We start from the raw sequence: 10058 nt of genomic DNA, 5'->3' as shown, positions 1-10058 counted from the left end.
CCTCTTCAAAGATCATTTGACTGTATGTACCTGAGTGTTTTCTGGGCTCCCCATGCTGTGTAATTGGTTAAGATGGCTATTGTTATGCTAGTACTCTATCAATTTAATTATCATAGCTTTCAATATATTTTGAAACCTGGAAGCCAGCTTTAGGTTTTATTCTCAATATTTATTTGGCTATTCATGGTCTTTTGTGATTCCTTATAAATTTTAGAATGTTTTTTTCTGTTTCTGTAAAAAATATATTGCCATTGGTATTTGACAAGACTGCACTGAATCTGTTGATTTTGTTGGGGAGCAGGACATATACATAATTTTCCTCATCCATGAGTACTGAATGTTTTCTTATGTGTTTATGCCTTTAGTTTCATCAAAGTTTTGCATTTTTCAGTGTATGTATCTTCTACCTCTTTAGTTAAGTTTATTCCTAAATGTCTTATTCCTTTTAGTACTATTGCAACTTGCATTTTTTACTTAACTTCTTTTTCAGAAAGCTTATTGATAGTGTAAAATGCAAGTTACATTTTTAATGTTGATTCTATGTTCTGCAACTTTAAAACTTTTTTACAAACTGTGTAGAGTTTTCTATTATAAATCATGTCACCTGCAAATAGAGATGACTGGTTTACTGATTGATCAATTTTGCCCAATTATTGTGACAGGTACTTTCTGTACTATATTGAATATAAGGGCCTCATTGCTTGTTTCTAATTTTAGAATAAAAAGTTTTCAGTTTTTAATTTGAGTATAATGTTTCATCCTTTTGTTGAGGGTGGAAAAGGAGAGTGAAAAAGTTGGCATAAAACTCAACATTCCAAAAGCTAACAGCATGGCATCTAGTACCATCACTTCATGGCAAATAGATGGGGAAAAAAGTAGAAATAGTGACAGATTTTATTTTCTTGGGCTCCAAATTATTTTTGGCTGTGTATGGTGACTGCAGCCATGGATAGAAAAGACACTTGATCCTTGGAAGAAAAGCTATGACAAACTCAGTGTATTAAAAAGCAGAGACATCACTTTGCCAACTAAGTTCTGTATTATGGTGCAAAATTCTTATTGAAAAGCAGATTAAAAATAATAGAGCCATTTTGTACTACAAAACATAACGGCTCCAGCCACTGATCAATAATGGATATTAAGGATGAAAAAAATCAATTCAGCATATTTCTGGAGTATCACTGCAAAAGAAAAAAAAAAATCCCCAGATCTAAACCTGGATTAAGCCTCTATCATGAAGATGAGGGTTTAATCTAGTGAAGCACTACTGTGCATGTGTCCTTCATGAATAATATAGAGTTCCTTGTTGCTTGTTAATTTAGCTCTTAGGGTAAACACATTCATCATATCCCTATCACAACAAAGCTGATATCAGAATGTGTGATATATAACTGTGTTATATAACTAAAAATTGCTGAGAGTAATCTTAAATGCTCTCACAACAAAAATAGTAAATAGGAACTATGTGAGTGATGGATATGTTTACTAACCCACTGTGATAATCATTTCACAATATATACATGTATAAAATCAACATGTACATTTTAAACTTACACAATGTTATATATCAATTGTGTCTCAATAGAGTTGAACAAAAGATGAAATGGACAAAGGTATCAATCATTTTGATATAGAGACACATCTGCCAAAATGCTCCTTTACTGAGTTAAATAAAAACAATACATGTTCTGTCACAGATACGAGTTATGCTATTTTCTTTTACTTTTCTTTGTACTCTTTCCTAATGCCTCTCATCCTGTAAATAATTCTCATGCAGAGTTCCCCCCAGCAGTGACATAGTTCTGCATTAGTGACTCTATTATTATTTTATTATATTAATTCAATACTGCATTCTTTATATTAAATAAAGTTATTTCATTGAAATATCTAACTGTATTTAATATAAAGTAGCTATTATATGATATGTGTTACTTATATATTAATAATTATATAACAATGTATGGCATATTATTAGCTGATTACATATAATTTTCACTATCAAAGTCTTGGGGAAGAATAAAAACAACAACAAAGGAAATAAAGAACAATAATTCACTGACTAGAACCTGAAAGAAACAAAAGATTGTATTTCGTGATATTTCTCACTAGTATGTCAAAGACATGATAAAGACATGCAAAGGCCAAGATGAACAATAAGATGGACAAAATTGACACTGCAATTAAATATTGCTATTGATAGTGAGGACTCAGTTAACCCACGTAACAGCAATTTTTAAAAACTGTGAGGACATTATGTGCATTATAATAGTTATCATATAACTTAGAAATGTGAAATAACCTTGTTTTGTGAAATGCCAAAAGTAATAAAGTCAAAGGATAAGCAAAAAAATTGTATATGTAGAAAATTTTCATATATAAAAATTAAAAATAAAATAGGTTAAGAGTGTTATTTTGTAAGATTTTACATCTATTTTATTACTCATGAGATAAATAATTGTGATTAATGAAAATGATCATTTTGTAGATGTCATCATTGAGGTCTTCTGTGGGATGAACATAACCATTCTCAAGGGAGATTGCTATAAAGGAGAGTCAGGAGGTTACTGAGAACACCAAGTGTGTCTTCCAGAAATCCCCCATGGTCCACAGCATAACACAGATGTAGCCTGGACTTTGCTTTGTTCTTAGGAGATCAACACATGTCTTTATTCATAGGTCAAAACAACTAGATTTGAGTATTTGGCTTTCAGTGCAACCAGAGGCACCTCAGATCCTAGTCCTAGAATCTATACTTGTAAAACTAAATGTTTCCATATCCCTTACAATTCTTTCTGTAAATATTTCTCCCTTAAACTTCTAGACCGATGTTACTGAAGAGGATAGTATATTTCTACATCTTCTTAAGGTTTATGAACATTTTTATTCTCATGAATCATCATAAAACAGAGAAAAAAAATCCAATTTGATTACTGCGATATTTGATAGTGTCTAGCAGAGAAGCAATGGTTTTGAATTCTATTATTAATAGCAGAAGTATGAATATATGAAATAAGGAAAAGGGAGTTTTCACAATTTTTAGCAAACCAAATACACAGAAAGATATATGCAGCAGAGCTGGGAAGTAACTAAAGATGTGTGAATAAATAGGAGAGGCTTTGCTATACATATCTGGAATATCCCTTTGAATCAGTCATCTCATGCACATGAAAAATGTGGAGCAGAACTACAAGGGAATACAATCTTTTTTCATAAAGCTTAATAGCTAAGAGACAATGATATTCCAGCAGAAAATGCACTGGGCTACAATATGGGTAACAGAGCTGCTAAGATCTGAGGCAAGGAGTTTTCAATTTATGCTTCGGTGCAAAATGAAAAGTATATAAATACTGCATATCATTTTAAGCTAAAGCATAAAACTGTTTCCACATGTACATTCCTAGCACATCATCAGTTGAGTTCAGTTCAGTTCAGTCCCTCAGTCGTGTCCGACTCTTCACGACCCCATGAATTGTAGCACACCAGGCCTCCCTGTCCATCACCAACTCCTGGAGTTCACTCATACTCACATCCATCGAGTCAGTGATGCCATCTAGCCGTCTCATCCTCTGTCGTCCCCTTCTCCTCCTGCCCCCAATCCCTCCCAGCATCAGAGTCTTTTCCAATGAGTCAACTCTTCGCATGAGGTGGCCAAAGTACTGGAGTTTCAGCTTCAGCATAATTTCCTCCAAAGAAATCCCAGGCCTGATCTCCTTCAGAATGGACTGGTTGGATCTCCTAGCAGGCCAAGGGACTCTCAAGAGTCTTCTCCAACACCACAGTGCAAAAGCATCAATTCTTCAGCACTCAGCCTTCTTCACAGTCCAGCTCTCACATCCATACATGACCACAGGAAAAAACCATAGCTTTGACTAGATGGACCTTTATTGGCAAAGTAATGTCTCTGCTTTTGAATATGCTATCTAGGTTGGTCACAACTTTCCTTCCAAGGAGTAAGCATCTTTTAATTTCATGGCTGCAATCACCATCTGCAGTGATTTTGGAGCCCCCCAAAATAAAGTCTGACACTATTTACACTGTTTCCCCATCTATTTCCCATGAAGTGATGGGACTGGATGCCATGATCTTCGTTTTCTGAATGTTGAGCTTTAAGCCAACTTTTTCACTCTCCACTTTCACTTTCATCAAGAGACTTTTTAGTTCCTCTTCACTTTCTGCCATAAGGGTGGTATCATCAGCATATCTGAAGTTATTGATATTTCTCCCGGCAATCTTGATTCCAGCTTGTGTTTCTTCCAGTCTAGTGTTTCTCATGGTGTACTCTGCATATAAGTTAAATAAGCGGGGGGATAGTATACAGCTTTGACGTACTCCTTTTCCTATTTGGAACCAGTCTGTTGTTCCCTGTCCATTTCTAACTGTTGCTTCCTGATCTGCATACAGATTTCTCAAGAGGCAGGTCAGGTGGTCTTGTATGCCAAATATTAAGGATTTCAATGGAATTATAAGACAAATCATTGAATAAGTGAATATGTCCCTTATTAAAATAATTAGGTTATTCTATTTATTGTAAATACATATGTAAAATATATACAGTATTCTCATATTATCTTTATAATTACATTCATAAATATGAATAAAATAAAATTAGTAACTAAATTATTTCATCATTAAACATTTATTTTATTTGCTACATAAATCATTAATTTCTTGTATCATAAAAGTATTGGGTTGTTACTTTAGATTTTTATGTTTCATTTTGATCTTGTGAAGGAAGTGAGATCATCCATTTCTGTTTTAGGTGGTAGTGTCTTCTAACAAATAGATAACAGAAAAAAAGAAAAACGTATATTTTATAGGATTATTCTAACAAAACTACAATGATTTAATTGGACAAAGCAAAAAAGCATTTATTTATTTCACTTATCATCTCTCTATAATTCAATTTACTGTATGAAGATTTCCTATTATCTCCCAGATTTAGAATCATAGAATTAGTATGTAAAGCAGGATCCAGAAATATGTTTTAAGTAATAATGCAAATAAGATAATCAAAATAAAATACCATTGACATGAATTATAGAGAAAGTTTTAGAACTGCATTAATGATGATGATATTGGTCACAATGAATTATACCTTTCATCTATTCACTCTAATGTACTTTCCACCTAAGTATATTTAAAAGAAAAAAAAAGAGAGAGAGAAAAATGAACCATACAGTGACCACAGAGTTTGTCCTCCTAGGCCATTCTGATGATCCTGATATTCATATTGTGATTTTCCTCTTTTTATTTATCACATATGTATTAAGTGTCACTGGGAAACCTGACTACAACCACCCTAACCTGGGTGGACTCCCATCTCCAGATGCCCATGTATCTCTTCCTCCAAAATTTCTCTTTCTCAGAAGTCTCCTCTACTGTTGTGTGCATCCCTAGATTTCTGGGGGCAAATATCATCAAGGACAGGACTATTTCTTACAAATGTGCAGCCCAATTATTTTTCTCTATTTTCAAGGGTGTGTGACTGAATTTTACATTCTAACTGCCATTGTCATATGTTGCCATCTGCAAGCCCCTGTATTATACAACCATCATGAGCAGGAAACTCTGCCACCAGCTTGTGCTCTGTGCATGGCTGGGCGGGTTTCTGACCATTTTCTCACCCCTTATGCTTCTCCTCCAGCTGGATTAGTGTGCTTCCAATGTCATTGATCAATTTTTGTGTGACTATTTCCCCCTTTTACAATTGTCTTGTTCAGATACATGGCTTCTAGAAGTAATGGGTTTTTACTTTGCTTTGGTTAGTTTGCTATTCACATTGGCATTAGTGATTTTGTCCTATACATACATTATCAGGACTATTCTGAGAATTCCATCTGCCAGTCAGAGAAAAAAGGCCTTCTCTACTTCTTCTCACATTATTGTCATCTCCATCTCTAATGGAAGGTTCATTTTCATGTATGCTAATCCCTCCCCAAAGAAAAGACATCATTGACAAAAGGGATAGCTATTCTCAATACACCCTGAGAAACCAGCAAGTGAAACAAGCCTCCAAAGACATGGTCTATAAAGCAGTCTTTTCTGCCAATATATATTTTTTTGGTCAAAAATAAAGGACACTTTAAAGAACAATCAGGTTAAATCCTGAAATTCCTAACCATCTATTCTGGTAACCTGCCACATGACAGTTAATATATTTCCCAATCTGTTACTTTTACTTCCAAGCTAAGCTTTTCCAGTGCATTGCTTATTGACATTTTATAAAGTTATTCCTCCTACAGAATTTTTGTAGATTGAAATATATTTCTTTAAGACAAAGCTCATTGTGAAAAGATCATTTTAGTTCTGTAAATCAGTCCCTGAAAGGATCCAATGAAGTACCAGACTGTACTTCAAATGTAGAGTTTCAAAATGAGTGTGTAATTTCCTATGTATTTTCAAGGTGAAAACTGATAGTTTCCTATGGTGTAAAGAAGCAATGTATTCTGTGTGATAGTACACGAAATTCAGTCCAAAGAGATAATATGTACTCGTGCATTGCACTTTTAGAGTTTTTTTTTTTTTTTCCGTGAAACTCAATATATATATGTTGAAGGTAAATATTGATCATGATATTATGTATTTTTATAGAATTTATATGTGAATTCCATAAAAATACATAGTAAATTATATTTAGAATCAAATAATTAAAAATAATTGTAATATAACTAAAACACTGCCACTTTCCAGAACTTAATACTCATGTCTATGACAATTACTTTGAATTCATTGTCAAGTGTTCTTAAACTTACATTTACTTAGGGTCTATTTTTTGAGATTCATTTTATTTGCATCACTTTCTCTTCTTTATGTTCCTTGTAAACTTATGTTGTTATGTACACATTTGATAAAACAGCCACCTCTCTCAGTCTTTTAAAGCTGGATTTGTTCAGGGGAAACCATCACTACTCAGTCCACCTAGAGACTCTGCGGGCCTCTTCAATCTTTACTGAGGATGTCTATCCTCAGATTTGTGTTTGGAGATTCCTCAGCAAGCTGACTAAAGGTGGGTTCATATCTATTTTGATTCTATTGTATCTACAGTGTCCTATAGTACCTAAGACAGCAGGTTCTCAATGTTTGTTTAATGAATAACAATGATTGAGTCAAAAGATGTGGAGATTTTTTTGGTCATTTCTAAAATTTGATTAAAGGTCGCTGGGACTTATGGCCTCCCCTGTCCCTGCTGCTTGGTTTGCTGGGTGTACAACCGGCACATCTTCTCAGGAGGATGTTGACTGTCCAGAATCTGAAAAAGTCTTGGTTAGCAACAAAGCCTTCTTGCAGTTTGGTAGATGATGCCTCTCTGGGGCCGTGATTGCCCCCTTTCGGCTCTGGCTGCCCTCGCCTGTCTGGGCCGGGCTATCTCTGCTCAGTTCTTTGTTCTGTGAGTGGGCCTGACGGTGTCTTAGCTTAGTGCTTTTTGCGAGGTGGCTATCCCACAGTCTGGTTTGTTAGTCCAAGTTAGTTCCCTCAGACTGCCCTTGGAGCATTAAGGCCCGGTCCTTACTCTAAGCAATGTAGCCCATGTCTCCTTGACCAACCCCAGCTTGCTAGTGGTGGATGCAGGCATCTGCACTGCTTCTCCACTGGGGGAGTTACCCTTGGCACGTAATCTGTGGGTTTTATTTACTTATTTTTTCTCCTGGTTATGTTGCCCTCTATGGTTCCAAGGCTCGCCACAGACTCGGCAGTGAGAGTGTTTCCTGGTGTTTGGAAACTTCTCTCTTTTTTAAGATTCCCTTCCCTGGACGGAGCTCCATCCCTACCTCTTTTGCCTCTCTTTTTATCTTTTATATTTTTTCCTACCTCCTTTCAAGGACAATGGTCTGCTTTTCTGGGTGCCTGATGTCCTCTGCTGGCATTCAGAAGGTGTTTTGTGGAATTTACTCGCGTTCAAATGTGCTTTTGATGAATTTCTGGGGGAGAAAGTGGTCTCCCTGTCCTATTCGTCCACCATCTTAGGACCCCCTGTCCCAACACTACACCTAAAGCAACTAGAAAATGAAGAAATGAAGAACCCCAGGGTTCATAGAAGGAAAGAAATCTTAAAAATTAGGGCAGAAATAAATGCAACAGAAACAAAAGTGACCATAGCAAAAATCAACAAAGCCAAAAGCTGGTTCTTTGAGAGGGTAAATAAAACTGACAAACCATTAGCCAGACTCATCAAGAAACAAAGGGAGAAAAATCAAATCAATAAAATTAAAAATGAAAATGGAGAGATCAAAACAGATAACACAGAAATACAAAGGATCATAAGAGACTACTATCAGCAATTATATGCCAATAAAATGAACAACTTGGAAAAAATGGACAAATTCTTAGAAAAGTACAACTTTCCAAACTGGGCCAGGAAGAAATATAAAATCTTAACAGACCCATCACAAGCACGGAAATTGAAACTGTAATCAGAAATCGTCCAGCAAACAAAAACCCGGGTCCAGATGGCTTCACAGCTGAATTCTACCAAAAATTTAGAGAAGAGCTAACAGATATCCTACTCAAACTCTTCCAGAAAATTGAAAGAGTTTGAGTAAGAGTTGAGGAAGTTAAACTTCCAAATTCATTCTATGAGGCTACCATCACCCTAATACCCAAACCTGACAAAGATGCCACAAAAACAAAACAAAACAAACAAACAAAAAAAAACTACAGGCCAATATCACTGATGAACATAGATGCAAAAATCCTTAACAAAATTCTAGCAATCAGAATCCAACAACACGTTAAAAAGATCATACACCATGACCAAGTGGGCTGTATCCCAGGGATGCAAGGATTCTTCAATATCCACCAATCAATCAATGTAATACACCACATTAACACATTGAAAAATAAAAACCATATGATTATCTCAATAGATTCAGAGAAAGCCTTTGAAAAAATTCAATATCCACTTATGATAAAAACTCTCCAGAAAGCAGGAATAGAAGGAACATACCTCAACATAATAAAAGCTATATATGACAAACCCACAGCAAACATTATCCTCAATGGTGAAAAATTGAAAGCATTTCCCCTAAAGTCAGGAACAAGACAAGGGTGCGCACTTTCACCACTACTATTCAACACAGTTTTGGAAGTTTTGGCCACAGCAATCAGAGCAGAAAAAGAAATAAAAGGAATCCAAATTGGAAATGAAGAACTAAGACTCTCACTGTTTGCAGATGACCTGATCCTCTACATAGAAAACCCTAAAGACTCCACCAGAAAATTAATAGAGCTAATCAATTAATATAGTAAAGTTGCAGGATATAAGATCAACACACAGAAATCCCTTGCATTCCTATACAGTAATGATGAGAAAACAGAAAGAGAAATTAAGGAAACAATTCCATTCACCATTGCAATGAAAAGAATAAAATACTTAGGAATATATCTACCTAAAGAAATAAAAGACCTATATATAGAAAACCATAAAACACTGGTGAAAGAAATCAAAGAGGACACTAATAGATGGAGAAATATACCATGTTCATGGATTGGAAGAATCAATATAGTGAAAATGAGTATACTATCCAAAGCAATCAAAGATTCAATGCAATCCCTATCAAGCTACCAATGGTATTTTTCACAGAGCTAGAACAAATAATGTCACAATTTTTATGGAAATACAAAAAACCTCGAATAGTCAAAGCAACCTTGAGAAAGAAGTATGGAACTGGAGGAATCAACCTGCCTGACTTCAGGCTCTACTACAAAGCCACAGTCATCAAGACAGTATGGTACTGGCACAAAGACAGAAATATAGATCAATGGAACAAAATAAAAAGCCCAGAGATAAATCCACGCACATATGGACACCTTATCTTTGACAAAGGAGGCAAGTATATAGAATGGAGAAAAGACAATCTTTTTAACAAGTGGTGCTGGGAAAACTGGTCAACCACTTGTAAAGGAATTAAACTAGAACGCTTTCTAACATCATACACAAAAATAAACTCTAAATGGATGAAAGATCTAAACATAAGACCAGAAACTATAAAACTCCTAGAGGAAAACATAGGCAAAACACTTTCTGACATAAATCACAGCAGGATCCTCTATGACCCACC

The 10058-nt window shown here is 35.2% G+C and overlaps 1 pseudogene; it reads left to right on the top strand.

Annotated features, from left to right (window-relative positions):
* Positions 1 to 5166: 5166 nt before the first annotated feature.
* Positions 5167 to 5956, top strand: LOC109558463 (olfactory receptor 6C3-like; annotated as a pseudogene).
* Positions 5957 to 10058: the final 4102 nt, after the last annotated feature.

This window comes from Bos indicus, chromosome 5, assembly GCF_029378745.1.
Source record: "Bos indicus isolate NIAB-ARS_2022 breed Sahiwal x Tharparkar chromosome 5, NIAB-ARS_B.indTharparkar_mat_pri_1.0, whole genome shotgun sequence".
Lineage (NCBI taxonomy): Eukaryota > Metazoa > Chordata > Mammalia > Artiodactyla > Bovidae > Bos > Bos indicus.
The sequence above is the reverse complement of the archived record's forward strand: the minus strand, read 5'-3'. Positions and strand labels throughout refer to the sequence as shown.